Genomic DNA, 15,000 nt, shown 5'->3' on the forward strand with positions numbered 1-15,000 from the left:
CGGGAGCCCGCTGCGCGGGCGCTTAAGCGCCGCGAAATTGCCCCTTTTCTCCCTGCCGGTTTGGCGGTCTTTGGCGCGGCCCTGCCGCCCCGGTAGACGGGGTTGTCTCTCTTTCGGACTTTGCCGATCGGGCGCGTCTGCCCCGGTAGACGGGGTCGCTTTATTCGGACTTTGCCGTTCGGGCGCGTCTGGCCCGGTAGACGGGGTCGCTTTATTCGGACTTTGCCGTTCGGGCGCGTCTGCCCCGGTAGACGGGGTTGCCTCTTTCGGACTTTGCCGTTCCGGCGCGTCTGCCCCGGTAGACGGGGTTGCCTCTTTCGGACTTTGCCGTTCCGGCGCGTCTGCCCCGGTAGACGGGGTCGCTTTATTCGGACTTTGCCGTTCGGGCGCGTCTGGCCCGGTAGACGGGGTCGCTTTATTCGGACTTTGCCGTTCGGGCGCGTCTGCCCCGGTAGACGGGGTTGCCTCTTTCGGACTTTGCCGTTCCGGCGCGTCTGCCCCGGTAGACGGGGTCGCTTTATTCGGACTTTGCCGTTCGGGCGCGTCTGCCCCGGTAGACGGGGTCGCTTTATTCGGACTTTGCCGTTCGGGCGCGTCTGCCCCGGTAGACGGGGTCGCCTCTTTCGGACTTTGCCGTTCGGGCGCGTCTGCCCCGGTAGACGGGGTCGCCTCTTTCGGACTTTGCCGTTCGGGCGCGTCTGGCCCGGTAGACGGGGTCGCTTTATTCGGACTTTGCCGTTCGGGCGCGTCTGCCCCGGTAGACGGGGTTGCCTCTTTCGGACTTTGCCGTTCCGGCGCGTCTGCCCCGGTAGACGGGGTCGCTTTATTCGGACTTTGCCGTTCGGGCGCGTCTGCCCCGGTAGACGGGGTCGCTTTATTCGGACTTTGCCGTTCGGGCGCGTCTGCCCCGGTAGACGGGGTCGCCTCTTTCGGACTTTGCCGTTCGGGCGCGTCTGCCCCGGTAGACGGGGTTGCCTCTTTCGGACTTTGCCGTTCCGGCGCGTCTGCCCCGGTAGACGGGGTTGCCTCTTTCGGACTTTGCCGTTCCGGCGCGTCTGCCCCGGTAGACGGGGTCGCTTTATTCGGACTTTGCCGTTCGGGCGCGTCTGCCCCGGTAGACGGGGTCGCTTTATTCGGACTTTGCCGTTCGGGCGCGTCTGCCCCGGTAGACGGGGTCGCCTCTTTCGGACTTTGCCGTTCGGGCGCGTCTGCCCCGGTAGACGGGGTCGCCTCTTTCGGACTTTGCCGTTCGGGCGCGTCTGCCCCGGTAGACGGGGTTGCCTCTTTCGGACTTTGCCGTTCCGGCGCGTCTGCCCCGGTAGACGGGGTCGCTTTATTCGGACTTTGCCGTTCGGGCGCGTCTGCCCCGGTAGACGGGGTCGCTTTATTCGGACTTTGCCGTTCGGGCGCGTCTGCCCCGGTAGACGGGGTCGCCTCTTTCGGACTTTGCCGTTCGGGCGCGTCTGCCCCGGTAGACGGGGTCGCCTCTTTCGGACTTTGCCGTTCGGGCGCGTCTGGCCCGGTAGACGGGGTCGCTTTATTCGGACTTTGCCGTTCGGGCGCGTCTGCCCCGGTAGACGGGGTTGCCTCTTTCGGACTTTGCCGTTCCGGCGCGTCTGCCCCGGTAGACGGGGTCGCTTTATTCGGACTTTGCCGTTCGGGCGCGTCTGCCCCGGTAGACGGGGTCGCTTTATTCGGACTTTGCCGTTCGGGCGCGTCTGGCCCGGTAGACGGGGTCGCTTTATTCGGACTTTGCCGTTCGGGCGCGTCTGCCCCGGTAGACGGGGTTGCCTCTTTCGGACTTTGCCGTTCCGGCGCGTCTGCCCCGGTAGACGGGGTCGCCTCTTTCGGACTTTGCCGTTCGGGCGCGTCTGCCCCGGTAGACGGGGTCGCCTCTTTCGGACTTTGCCGTTCGGGCGCGTCTGGCCCGGTAGACGGGGTCGCTTTATTCGGACTTTGCCGTTCGGGCGCGTCTGCCCCGGTAGACGGGGTCGCTTTATTCGGACTTTGCCGTTCGGGCGCGTCTGCCCCGGTAGACGGGGTTGCCTCTTTCGGACTTTGCCGTTCCGGCGCGTCTGCCCCGGTAGACGGGGTCGCTTTATTCGGACTTTGCCGTTCGGGCGCGTCTGCCCCGGTAGACGGGGTCGCTTTATTCGGACTTTGCCGTTCGGGCGCGTCTGCCCCGGTAGACGGGGTCGCCTCTTTCGGACTTTGCCGTTCGGGCGCGTCTGCCCCGGTAGACGGGGTCGCCTCTTTCGGACTTTGCCGTTCGGGCGCGTCTGGCCCGGTAGACGGGGTCGCTTTATTCGGACTTTGCCGTTCGGGCGCGTCTGCCCCGGTAGACGGGGTTGCCTCTTTCGGACTTTGCCGTTCGGGCGCGTCTGCCCCGGTAGACGGGGTTGCCTCTTTCGGACTTTGCCGTTCCGGCGCGTCTGCCCCGGTAGACGGGGTCGCTTTATTCGGACTTTGCCGTTCGGGCGCGTCTGCCCCGGTAGACGGGGTCGCTTTATTCGGACTTTGCCGTTCGGGCGCGTCTGCCCCGGTAGACGGGGTCGCCTCTTTCGGACTTTGCCGTTCGGGCGCGTCTGCCCCGGTAGACGGGGTCGCCTCTTTCGGACTTTGCCGTTCGGGCGCGTCTGGCCCGGTAGACGGGGTCGCTTTATTCGGACTTTGCCGTTCGGGCGCGTCTGCCCCGGTAGACGGGGTTGCCTCTTTCGGACTTTGCCGTTCCGGCGCGTCTGCCCCGGTAGACGGGGTCGCTTTATTCGGACTTTGCCGTTCGGGCGCGTCTGCCCCGGTAGACGGGGTCGCTTTATTCGGACTTTGCCGTTCGGGCGCGTCTGGCCCGGTAGACGGGGTCGCTTTATTCGGACTTTGCCGTTCGGGCGCGTCTGCCCCGGTAGACGGGGTTGCCTCTTTCGGACTTTGCCGTTCCGGCGCGTCTGCCCCGGTAGACGGGGTCGCTTTATTCGGACTTTGCCGTTCGGGCGCGTCTGCCCCGGTAGACGGGGTCGCTTTATTCGGACTTTGCCGTTCGGGCGCGTCTGCCCCGGTAGACGGGGTCGCTTTATTCGGACTTTGCCGTTCGGGCGCGTCTGCCCCGGTAGACGGGGTCGCCTCTTTCGGACTTTGCCGTTCGGGCGCGTCTGCCCCGGTAGACGGGGTCGCCTCTTTCGGACTTTGCCGTTCGGGCGCGTCTGCCCCGGTAGACGGGGTCGCTTTATTCGGACTTTGCCGTTCGGGCGCGTTCGCCCCGGCCGACGCGGGTCGAAAGTCGTTTGCGACTTTGCCTTCCCTGTGTAGGGCGTTCAAAGGCGAATCTTTTGTTACCAATCTCGTCACTTTGCTGCCAGTCTGGGCCGAGATACGTGCGATTGAACGGTATCGCCTAGGCAGACGCGGTACGGGGTTTTCGAATTTTTAAAGGTCCTTTTCTTTGGCGGAGCACGACGAATTTTACAGCGCCGCGTCGGCCGCGCTGCGGCGCATCTTTTTCGATCATCACATTGCGGTCGGAGCAGCGGGCGATTAACCGCTCGCGACAGGGAGACTTTGACCATTTCAAACTTTTCACGGCCGGCCCCTATGTCTCAAGCCTACGAATTTGAAGTCAGTGTGCAGGCGAATCTTTTGCCACCGGTCCCGTCGTTTTCCTGCCATTCTCGCTCGAGATAGGGGCGATTCAACAGTCTCGCCTAGGCAGACGCGGTCCCGCCTAGGCAGACGCGGTTCCCTCCCCGGCGAACGCGGTAAATGGTCTTCGAGTTTTTAGAGGCACTTTTACCTGGCGGAACGCGACGAAATTTACGCCACGCGTCGGCCGCGCCGGCGCGCATCTTGTGCAGTCATCCCCGACCCGCTGCTTCCAATGTAGCCGGAGCAGCGGGTGATTGACCAGTCTCGCAAGGGGCCGCCTTTTCGAATTCTCGCGGCCGTCGCCTTGAGCGCAGCCGCTCAGTTTTTAGTTGCGCGCGTTGGGCTGAGAAGGGCGAACATTTTGAGACCTCTCCCGTCCCTTTCGCGCAACGCAAGGCAGAGTTACGCTCGTTTGAAGCTCGCCTAGGCAGACGCGGTCCCGCCTAGGCAGACGCGGTTGCCTCCCCGGCGGACGCGGTGAACGGTCTTCGAACTTTTAAGGGCACTTTTAACTGGCGGAACGCGACGAAATTTACGCCACGTGTCGGCCGCACCGCGACGCATCTTGTGCAGTCATCGCCGACTCGCTGCTTCCAATGCAGCCGGAGCAGCGGGCGATTGACCAGGCTCGCAAGGGGCCGCCTTTTGTAATCTTCGCGGCCGTTCCCGTGGGCGAATCCGCTCCATTTTTAGATCCGCGTGTGGGGCTGAGAAAGGCGAACATTTTGAGACCTTTCTCGTCCCTTTCGCGCAACGCGAGTGAGAGTTACGCTCGTTTGAAGCTCGCCTAGGCAGACGCGGTCCCGCCTAGGCAGACGCGGTAAATGGTCTTCGAATTTTTAAAGGCACTTTGAACTGGCGGAGCGCGACGAAATTTACGCCACGGTTCGGCCGCGCCGGCGCGCATCTTGTGCAGTTATCGCGGACTCGCTGCTTGCACTGTAGCCGGAGCAGCAGGTGATTGACCAGGCTCGCAAGGGGCCGCCTTTTCTAGTCTTCGCGGCGGTTCCCGTGGGCGCAGCCGCTCAATTTCTAGTTCCGCGCGTTGGGCTGAGAGAGGCGAACATTTTGAGACCTTTCCCGTCCCTTTCGCGCAACGCAAGTGAGAGTTACGCTCGTTTGAAGCTCGCCTAGGCAGACGCGGTCCCGCCTAGGCAGACGCGGTTGCCTCCCCGGCGGACGCGGTAAACGGTCTTCGAGTTTTTAAAGGCACTTTGAACTGGCGGAGCGCGACCAAATTTACGCCACGGTTCGGCCGCGCAGGCGCGCATCTTGTGCAGTTATCGCGGACTCGCTGCTTGCACTGTAGCCGGAGCAGCAGGTGATTGACCAGGCTCGCAAGGGGCCGCCTTTTCTAATCTTCGCGGCGGTTCCCGTGGGCGCAGCCGCTCAATTTTTAGTTCCGCGTGTGGGGCTGAGAAAGGCGAACATTTTGAGACCTTTCCCGTCCCTTTCGCGCAACGCAAGTGAGAGTTACGCTCGTTTGAAGCTCGCCTAGGCAGACGCGGTCCCGCCTAGGCAGACGCGGTAAATGGTCTTCGAATTTTTAAAGGCACTTTGAACTGGCGGAACGCGACGAAATTTACGCCACGGTTCGGCCGCGCAGGCGCGCATCTTGTGCAGTTATCGCGGACTCGCTGCTTGCACTGTAGCCGGAGCAGCAGGTGATTGACCAGGCTCGCAAGGGGCCGCCTTTTCTAATCTTCGCGGCCGTTCCCGTGGGCGAATCCGCTCCATTTTTAGATCCGCGTGTGGGGCCGAGAAAGGCGAACATTTTGAGACCTTTCCCGTCCCTTTCGCGCAACGCAAGTGAGAGTTACGCTCGTTTGAAGCTCGCCTAGGCAGACGCGGTCCCGCCTAGGCAGACGCGGTAAATGGTCTTCGAATTTTTAAAGGCACTTTGAACTGGCGGAGCGCGACGAAATTTACGCCACGGTTCGGCCGCGCCGGCGCGCATCTTGTGCAGTTATCGCGGACTCGCTGCTTGCACTGTAGCCGGAGCAGCACGTGATTGACCAGGCTCGCAAGGGGCCGCCTTTTCTAATCTTCGCGGCCGTTCCCGTGGGCGAATCCGCTCCATTTTTAGATCCGCGTGTGGGGCCGAGAAAGGCGAACATTTTGAGACCTTTCCCGTCCCTTTCGCGCAACGCAAGTGAGAGTTACGCTCGTTTGAAGCTCGCCTAGGCAGACGCGGTCCCGCCTAGGCAGACGCGGTAAATGGTCTTCGAATTTTTAAAGGCACTTTGAACTGGCGGAGCGCGACGAAATTTACGCCACGGTTCGGCCGCGCCGGCGCGCATCTTGTGCAGTTATCGCGGACTCGCTGCTTGCACTGTAGCCGGAGCAGCACGTGATTGACCAGGCTCGCAAGGGGCCGCCTTTTCTAATCTTCGCGGCCGTTCCCGTGGGCGAATCCGCTCCATTTTTAGATCCGCGTGTGGGGCCGAGAAAGGCGAACATTTTGAGACCTTTCCCGTCCCTTTCGCGCAACGCAAGTGAGAGTTACGCTCGTTTGAAGCTCGCCTAGGCAGACGCGGTCCCGCCTAGGCAGACGCGGTTGCCTCCCCGGCGGACGCGGTAAATGGTCTTCGAATTTTTAAAGGCACTTTGAACTGGCGGAGCGCGACGAAATTTACGCCACGGTTCGGCCGCGCCGGCGCGCATCTTGTGCAGTTATCGCGGACTCGCTGCTTGCACTGTAGCCGGAGCAGCAGGTGATTGACCAGGCTCGCAAGGGGCCGCCTTTTCTAATCTTCGCGGCCGTTCCCGTGGGCGAATCCGCTCCATTTTTAGATCCGCGTGTGGGGCTGAGAAAGGCGAACATTTTGAGGCCTTTCCCGTCCCTTTCGCGCAACGCAAGTGAGAGTTACGCTCGTTTGAAGCTCGCCTAGGCAGACGCGGTCCCGCCTAGGCAGACGCGGTTGCCTCCCCGGCGGACGCGGTAAATGGTCTTCGAGTTTTTAAAGGCACTTTGAACTGGCGGAGCGCGACCAAATTTACGCCACGGTTCGGCCGCGCCGGCGCGCATCTTGTGCTGTCATCGCGGACTCGCTGCTTGCACTGTAGCCGGAGCAGCGGGTGATTGACCAGGCTCGCAAGGGGCCGCCTTTTCTAATCTTCGCGGCCGCTGCCGTGGGCGAATCCGCTCCATTTTTAGTTCCGCGCGTTGGGCTGAGAAAGGCGAACATTTTGAGACCTTTCTCGTCCCTTTCGCGCAACGCAAGTGAGAGTTACGCTCGTTTGAAGCTCGCCTAGGCAGACGCGGTCCCGCCTAGGCAGACGCGGTTGCCTCCCCGGCGGACGCGGTAAACGGTCTTCGAATTTTTAAAGGCACTTTGAACTGGCGGAGCGCGACGAAATTTACGCCACGGTTCGGCCGCGCCGGCGCGCATCTTGTGCAGTCATCGCCGACTCGCTGCTTCCACTGCAGCCGGAGCAGCGGGCGATTGACCAGGCTCGCAAGGGGCCGCCTTTTCTAATCTTCGCGGCTGTTCCCGTGGGCGCAGCCGCTCAATTTTTAGTTCCGCGTGTTGGGCTGAGAGAGGCGAATATTTTGAGACCTTTCCCGTCCCTTTCGCGCAACGCAAGTGAGAGTTACGCTCGTTTGAAGCTCGCCTAGGCAGACGCGGTCCCGCCTAGGCAGACGCGGTTGCCTCCCCGGCGGACGCGGTAAACGGTCTTCGAGTTTTTAAAGGCACTTTGAACTGGCGGAGCGCGACCAAATTTACGCCACGGTTCGGCCGCGCCGGCGCGCATCTTGTGCAGTCATCGCCGACCCGCTGCTTGCACTGTAGCCGGAGCAGCGGGCGATTGAGCAGTCTCGCAAGGGGCCGCCTTTTCTAATCTTCGCGGCCGTTCCCGTGGGCGAATCCGCTCCATTTTTAGATCCGCGTGTGGGGCTGAGAAAGGCGAACATTTTGAGACCTTTCCCGTCCCTTTCGCCCAACGCAAGTGAGAGTTACGCTCGTTTGAAGCTCGCCTAGGCAGACGCGGTTGCCTCCCCGGCGGACGCGGTAAATGGTCTTCGAGTTTTTAAAGGCACTTTGAACTGGCGGAGCGCGACCAAATTTACGCCACGGTTCGGCCGCGCCGGCGCGCATCTTGTGCTGTCATCGCGGACTCGCTGCTTGCACTGTAGCCGGAGCAGCGGGCGATTGACCAGTATCGCAAGGGGCCGCCTTTTCTAATCTTCGCGGCCGTTCCCGTGGGCGAATCCGCTCCATTTTTAGTTCCGCGCGTTGGGCTGAGAAAGGCGAACATTTTGAGACCTTTCCCGTCCGTTTCGCGCAACGCAAGTGAGAGTTACGCTCGTTTGAAGCTCGCCTAGGCAGACGCGGTCCCGCCTAGGCAGACGCGGTTGCCTCCCCGGCGGACGCGGTAAACGGTCTTCGAATTTTTAAAGGCACTTTGAACTGGCGGAGCGCGACGAAATTTACGCCACGGTTCGGCCGCGCCGGCGCGCATCTTGTGCAGTCATCGCCGACCCGCTGCGTCCACTGCAGCCGGAGCAGCGGGCGATTGACCAGTATCGCAAGGGGCCGCCTTTTCGAATTCTCGCGGCCGTTGCCTTGAGCGCAGCCGCTCAATTTCTAGTTGCGCGCGTTGGGCTGAGAAAGGCGAACATTTTGAGACCTTTCCCGTCCGTTTCGCGCAACGCAAGTGAGAGTTGCGCTCGTTTGAAGCTCGCCTAGGCAGACGCGGTCCCGCCTAGGCAGACGCGGTAAATTGTCTTCGAATTTTTAAAGGCACTTTGAACTGGCGGAGCGCGACGAAATTTACGCCACGGTTCGGCCGCGCCGGCGCGCATCTTGTGCAGTTATCGCGGACTCGCTGCTTGCACTGTAGCCGGAGCAGCAGGTGATTGACCAGGCTCGCAAGGGGCCGCCTTTTCTAATCTTCGCGGCCGTTCCCGTGGACGAATCCGCTCCATTTTTAGATCCGCGTGTGGGGCTGAGAAAGGCGAGCATTTTGAGACCTTTCTCGTCCCTTTCGCGCAACGCAAGTGAGAGTTACGCTCGTTTGAAGCTCGCCTAGGCAGACGCGGTCCCGCCTAGGCAGACGCGGTTGCCTCCCCGGCGGACGCGGTAAACGGTTTTCGAATATTTAAAGGCACTTTCACCTGGCGGAACGAGACGAAATTTACGCCACGTGTCGGCCGCGCTGCCGCCCATCTTGTGCAGTCCTCCTCGACCCGCTGCTTCCACTGTAGCCGGAGCAGCGGGTGATTGACCAGGTTCGCAAGGGGCCGCCTTTTCGAATGTTCACGGCCGTTCCCGTGGGCGCAGCCGCTCAATTTTTAGTTCCGCGTGTGGGGCTGAGAAAGGCGAATATTTTGAGACCTTTCCCGTCCCTTTCGCGCAACGGAAGGCAGAGTTACGTTCGTTTGAAGCCCGCTCCGGTAGACGCGCTTATGACCCGCGGGGGTCTGGGTACTTATCGCTGCATATATAAGGGGGCATACCGCCTAGGCAGACGCGAAACAGTAAAGCGTCCGCTTTGTCAGCAAAGTCCGAAACGGACCTCTCGACGCCCGGGAGGTGAATTCGGGCTTTAGGCGGCCTCGGCAGATGTGATTTTCATGAGTTTGTGCATTATTTATGCGAGTTTTGCGGCGAACGCGCCTCGAGTACGGCGGCTCGCCCGACGGCTATGTCCACGAGTACGGCTCGTGCGGGGCGCCGCGGAAGCGCGGTTGTGCGATGCCGCAGCAAAGCGCGCACGATTTGAGTGGCTTTTGCGGCGAACGCTCCTCGAGTACGGCGGTTCGCCCGATGACAATGTCCACGAGTACGGCTCGTGCGGGGCGCCGCGGAAGTGCTTTTTTGCGATGCCGCAGCAAAGCGCGCTCGATTTGAGGGGCTCTTGCCGCCAACGCGCCTCGAGTACGGCGGTTGGCCCGATGACAATGTCCACGAGTACGGCTCGTGCGGGGCGCCGGGGAAGCGCTTTTGTGCGATGCCGCAGGAAAGCGCGCACGTTTTGAGCGGCTCTTGCGGCGAACGCGCCTCGAGTACGGCGGTTCGCCCGACGGCTATGTCCACGAGTACGGCTCGTGCGGGGCGCCGGGGCAGCGCTTTCGTGCGATGCCGCAGGAAAGCGTGCACGATTTGAGCGGCTCTTGCGGCGAACGCGCCTCGAGTACGGCGGTTCGCCCGATGACCATGTCCACGAGTACGGCTCGTGCGGGGCGCCGGGGCAGCGCTTTCGTGCGATGCCGCAGGAAAGCGCGCACGATTTGAGCGGCTCTTGCGGCGAACGCGCCTCGAGTACGGCGGTTCGCCCGATGACCATGTCCACGAGTACGGCTCGTGCGGGGCGCCGGGGCAGCGCTTTCGTGCGATGCCGCAGGAAAGCGCGCACGATTTGAGCGGCTCTTGCGGCGAACGCGCCTCGAGTACGGCGCTTCGCCCGACGGCTATGTCCACGAGTACGGCTCGTGCGGGGCGCCGGGGATGCGCTTTTGTGCGATGCCGCAGCAAAGCGCGCACGATTTGTGGGGGTCTTGCCGCCAACGCGCCTCGAGTACGGCGGTTCGCCCGATGACAATGTCCACGAGTACGGCTCGTGCGGGGCGCCGGGGCAGCGCTTTCGTGCGATGCCGCAGGAAAGCGCGCACGATTTGAGCGGCTCTTGCGGCGAACGCGCCTCGAGTACGGCGGTTCGCCCGACGGCTATGTCCACGAGTACGGCTCGTGCGGGGCGCCGCGGAAGCGCGGCGTTGTGATGCCGCGGCAAAGCGCGCACGATTTGTGCGGCCCTTGCGGCGAAAGTGGCACGAGTACGGCGATTTACTCACCCACGGAGGTCTGGGTACTTATCGCTGCTATTATATGGGGGTCCCAGTGGAGCAGTCGGCGGCGCGCGCCCGCGTGTGCGCGCCGTGACCGGGTCTGATATGCGGCCTCGTGCCCAGCGTGTCCCCGTCCCTCGGACCCCACGGCATTCGTCTGCAGCCTCATCCGCGTCTGCGATAGGGGCTGGTTGTCGGACGACGCTGTTTCCACGTTTTACGAGGTGTGTTCCGTGCTACCCGGACTCGATTCCGTGCGAGCGCGCCGAAGACGCGGGCGTGTCCCGTCGTCTGGCGGCTTGGCCGTCTCGGCTACGCAGCAAGCGCCGTCCAGTTGCCTAATGCTGCGGCCCTAGAGGCCGATGTGCGCACTGGTGGGCGCGTTACAAATGCTTTGCCTAAAGGCACACGTGCTCTCTTGCCGCGTGGCGATTGCCGTACCTACGGGTCGGATGCCGCAGCGAGCTCGAACGATGCACGGGCAGCGCAAGCTGCCGCGAAAAAGATGCGTCGCGCGCTGGGGGTTTATGGCGGCCCTATCGGCGGCGACGAGGCACCCTTCTGGGGCGAAAAGGGAATGCCTATGCATCATACCTGGTTGATCCTGCCAGTAATCATATGCTTGTCTCAAAGATTAAGCCATGCATGTCTAAGTACATGCCGAAATAAGGCGAAACCGCGAATGGCTCATTAAATCAGTTATGGTTCCTTAGATCGTTTCTTTCTACTTGGACAACTGTGGCAATTCTAGAGCTAATACATGCATTGAGCCTGAAGGCCTTTGGCTGACGGGCGCTTTTATTAGACCAAGACCCATCGGGCTCTGCCCGTACTCTGTGGTGACTCTGGATAACTTTGTGCTGATCGCATGGCCATGAGCCGGCGACGTTTCTTTCAAGTGTCTGCCTTATCAACTTTCGATGGTAGGTTACTTGCCTACCATGGTTGTTACGGGTAACGGAGAATCAGGGTTCGATTCCGGAGAGGGAGCCTGAGAAACGGCTACCACATCCAAGGAAGGCAGCAGGCGCGCAAATTACCCACTCCCGGCACGGGGAGGTAGTGACGAAAAATAACAATACGGGACTCTTTTGAGGCCCCGTAATTGAAATGAGTACACTCTAAATCCTTTAACGAGGATCAATTGGAGGGCAAGTCTGGTGCCAGCAGCCGCGGTAATTCCAGCTCCAATAGCGTATACTAAAGCTGCTGCGGTTAAAAAGCTCGTAGTTGGATCTCAGTTCCAGACGAGTAGTGCATCTACCCGATGCGACGGCTCGGACTGAACATCATGCCGGTCCTCTCTTGGTGCCCTTCATTGGTGCGTCTCGAGGTGGCCTGCGCTTTTACTTTGAAAAAATTAGAGTGCTCAACGCAGGCGAGTCGCCTGAATAAACTTGCATGGAATAATAGAACAAGACCCCGTTTCTGTTCTGTTGGTTTTTGGAATACGGGGTAATGATTAAGAGGGACAGACGGGGGCATTCGTATTGCGGCGCTAGAGGTGAAATTCTTGGACCGTCGCAAGACGAACTACTGCGAAAGCATTTGCCAAGAATGTTTTCTTTGATCAAGAACGAAAGTCAGAGGTTCGAAGGCGATCAGATACCGCCCTAGTTCTGACCATAAACGATGCCAACCAGCGATCCGCCTGAGTTACTCAAATGACTCGGCGGGCAGCTTCCGGGAAACCAAAGTATTTGGGTTCCGGGGGAAGTATGGTTGCAAAGCTGAAACTTAAAGGAATTGACGGAAGGGCACCACCAGGAGTGGAGCCTGCGGCTTAATTTGACTCAACACGGGAAAACTTACCCGGCCCGGACACTGGGAGGATTGACAGATTGAGAGCTCTTTCTTGATTCGGTGGATGGTGGTGCATGGCCGTTCTTAGTTGGTGGAGCGATTTGTCTGGTTAATTCCGATAACGAACGAGACTCTAGCCTATTAAATAGGTGCGGGGTTCCCAGCACCTTACAACCTTCTTAGAGGGACAAGCGGCTCCTAGCCGCACGAAACAGAGCAATAACAGGTCTGTGATGCCCTTAGATGTCCGGGGCCGCACGCGCGCTACACTGAAGGAAGCAGCGTGTCTTTATCCCTGTCTGAAAAGACTGGGTAACCCGTGGAACTTCTTTCGTGATTGGGATAGGGGCTTGCAATTGTTCCCCTTGAACGAGGAATTCCCAGTAAGCGCGAGTCATAAGCTCGCGTTGATTACGTCCCTGCCCTTTGTACACACCGCCCGTCGCTACTACCGATTGAATGATTTAGTGAGGTCTTCGGACCGATGTCCGGCGCGGCCTTTCGGTTGCGCCGGTCTGTTGGAAAGATGACCAAACTTGATCATTTAGAGGAAGTAAAAGTCGTAACAAGGTTTCCGTAGGTGAACCTGCGGAAGGATCATTACCGGATTGTACTTGTCACACCCGGCGCCGCCCCCACTTATAAGCGGGGGAAGGCCTCAACCGCGGAGTTGCGAGATTCTGAAGCCGCTTCTCTGCACAAACTGTTGCGCCCAGCGGAGCTCCGTCACCAAGGGAAAGTCGGACGGGCTGTATCCGCAGGTTTGAACGGCGTAACGCACCACTCATGGTGGGCTTTCGGTTGTCGACAACCGTCGAAGAGGCGCAAACAGAGCCGGTAGGCAGGCCGAGGGAAAGGCCTGCCCGCTGCCAAGGGAACGGCGGCGGCTGCTGCGAAGTACGAAAGGAAACGCTGCTCGCTGGCTTTGTCGTGTTGCGACCACGAGTCGGTAGGCGGGCCGAGGGAAAGGCCTGCCCGCTGCCAAGGGAACGGCGGCGGCTGCTGCGAAGTACGAAAGGAAACGCTGCTCGCTGGCTTTGTCGTGTTGCGACCACGAGTCGGTAGGCGGGCCGAGGGAAAGGCCTGCCCGCTGCCAAGGGAACGGCGGCGGCTGCTGCGAAGTACGAAAGGAAACGCTGCTCGCTGGCTTTGTCGTGTTGCGACCACGAGTCGGTAGGCGGGCCGAGGGAAAGGCCTGCCCGCTGCCAAGGGAACGGCGGCGGCTGCTGCGAAGTACGAGAGGAACCGCGGCTCGCTGGCTTTGTCGTGTTGCGACCACCAGTCGGTAGGCGGGCCGAGGGAAAGGCCTGCCCGCTGCCAAGGGAACGGCGGCGGCTGCTGCGAAGTACGAGAGGAACCGCGGCTCGCTGGCTGGGAAACTGCGCTTCTGCGCGACGCGCACGCGGCGGGACGCGCGCGGCCCAGGGAACGGCCGCGCGCGAAAGGTCTCGCACTGCGGGCGCGGAGTCTGACGCCGCGCCGACGGCGCGAAAGGAGGCACCGGGACCGAAAAGGACGAGGGATTATAATCCCGCACTTTGAACGCATTCGCGGCAGCCGGGTTCTCTTGCTGCTTCGTCCTTCCCAGCCTTCGAGTAGTCTGTCGGTGCGCTACCGAAACGCCGTCCATGGCACTGTGGCCGGTGGGCTCCTATTGCGGGAGTAGACTGATGAACGTCCGCTTTGCGGCTTGTTCCAAGTACGCGCTGCGTAGCCACGGCTAGGCGGTGCCTGTCTCCTTGCGAAGCAATGATGTGGCGAAATGGTCGAGTAGGGAGCAGCACGATGGCGCACCCGGGGGCGACCGGACCGGGGGGCGTTGGGAAAACCCCCTCCCCTACAAAAGGGTGCAGCAGCGGTAGGCGGTGATGACTCGCCTTGAAAGATGTGAACAGCAGTTGAGTGTGAACAGCAACAAAAAAAACCGCTGCTGGAGTCCGGGGGTAGCGTCGCTGCAGATCGCAGAAAGGTGCGTGAGGACGGTGGCACAGAGCTCCAAGAATGTATATTTCTAGCAAACGCCGGTGCTTCGAGGTGTTCTGCGGTCAGGCCCGTGCGGGCGGAGCGGGCGTGCCCAAGAAGGCACAAGAAGACCCACCTCTGATGAAGACCGGAATTGGAGCGTCACGCGTCGGCTCAGCACTTCTGCCTTAGTGGTTGCCAAATGCCTCGTCATCCTATTAGTGACGCGCAAGCCATTATCGCACAAAAGCTTCGAGAGACTTTGCTCGCTTTGGCTTTGAGGCACGCGCAGCATGCCGAACGGACGGCTGCGAGGCGCGAAAGACGTCGGTCGAAACTGCGACTGGAGACCAGGGGAAAAGCCCGGTGCCTAAAACCCTGGTTGTACTGTACGGATTTGAACAAACCAAACGCACGACTCTAAGCGGTGGATCACTCGGTTCTCGGGTCGATGAAGAACGCAGCCAGCTGCGAGACTTGGTGTGAATTGCAGGACACACTGAGCACTGATTCTTCGAACGCACATTGCGCCCTTGGGTCTTCCCTTGGGTTCGTCTGTCTGAGGGTCGGATCATATATCAAGAGAGGCGCCGGCGCCCGGGGATGGCGCGGCCGGCGACTCGTTTTGACCGTGTCGGCAAAGAGGACGGCTCTGTACGGAACGCCGAAGATCCCTCGAAAGACTTTGCGAATGAGGAGGAGAGCGGGTCGAACCCTTCAGCCGCGCGCAAAGCGGCAGAGTCGGGTCGCCCTGCGCTGACGTAACGCGGGCCGGCGGCTGCTAGCCGTAGAGCGTCACGCCTCAGAAA

At 61.0% G+C, this 15,000-nt stretch overlaps 2 non-coding genes across 2 annotated transcripts; both read left to right on the forward strand.

Annotated features, from left to right (window-relative positions):
* Nucleotides 1-11,017: 11,017 nt before the first annotated feature.
* Nucleotides 11,018-12,832, forward strand: LOC149324630 (small subunit ribosomal RNA). The gene has a single exon (XR_016286723.1). It is a non-coding gene; the product is annotated as a small subunit ribosomal RNA (ribosomal RNA).
* Nucleotides 12,833-14,607: 1,775 nt separating this feature from the next.
* LOC149324631 (5.8S ribosomal RNA) lies at nucleotides 14,608-14,760 on the forward strand. Its single transcript, XR_016286783.1, has one exon. It is a non-coding gene; the product is annotated as a 5.8S ribosomal RNA (ribosomal RNA).
* The last annotated feature ends 240 nt before the right edge of the window (nucleotides 14,761-15,000 follow it).

This window comes from Amblyomma mixtum, unplaced genomic scaffold (assembly GCF_055824585.1).
Source record: "Amblyomma mixtum isolate Tamu unplaced genomic scaffold, ASM5582458v1 scaffold_21, whole genome shotgun sequence".
NCBI lineage: Eukaryota > Metazoa > Arthropoda > Arachnida > Ixodida > Ixodidae > Amblyomma > Amblyomma mixtum.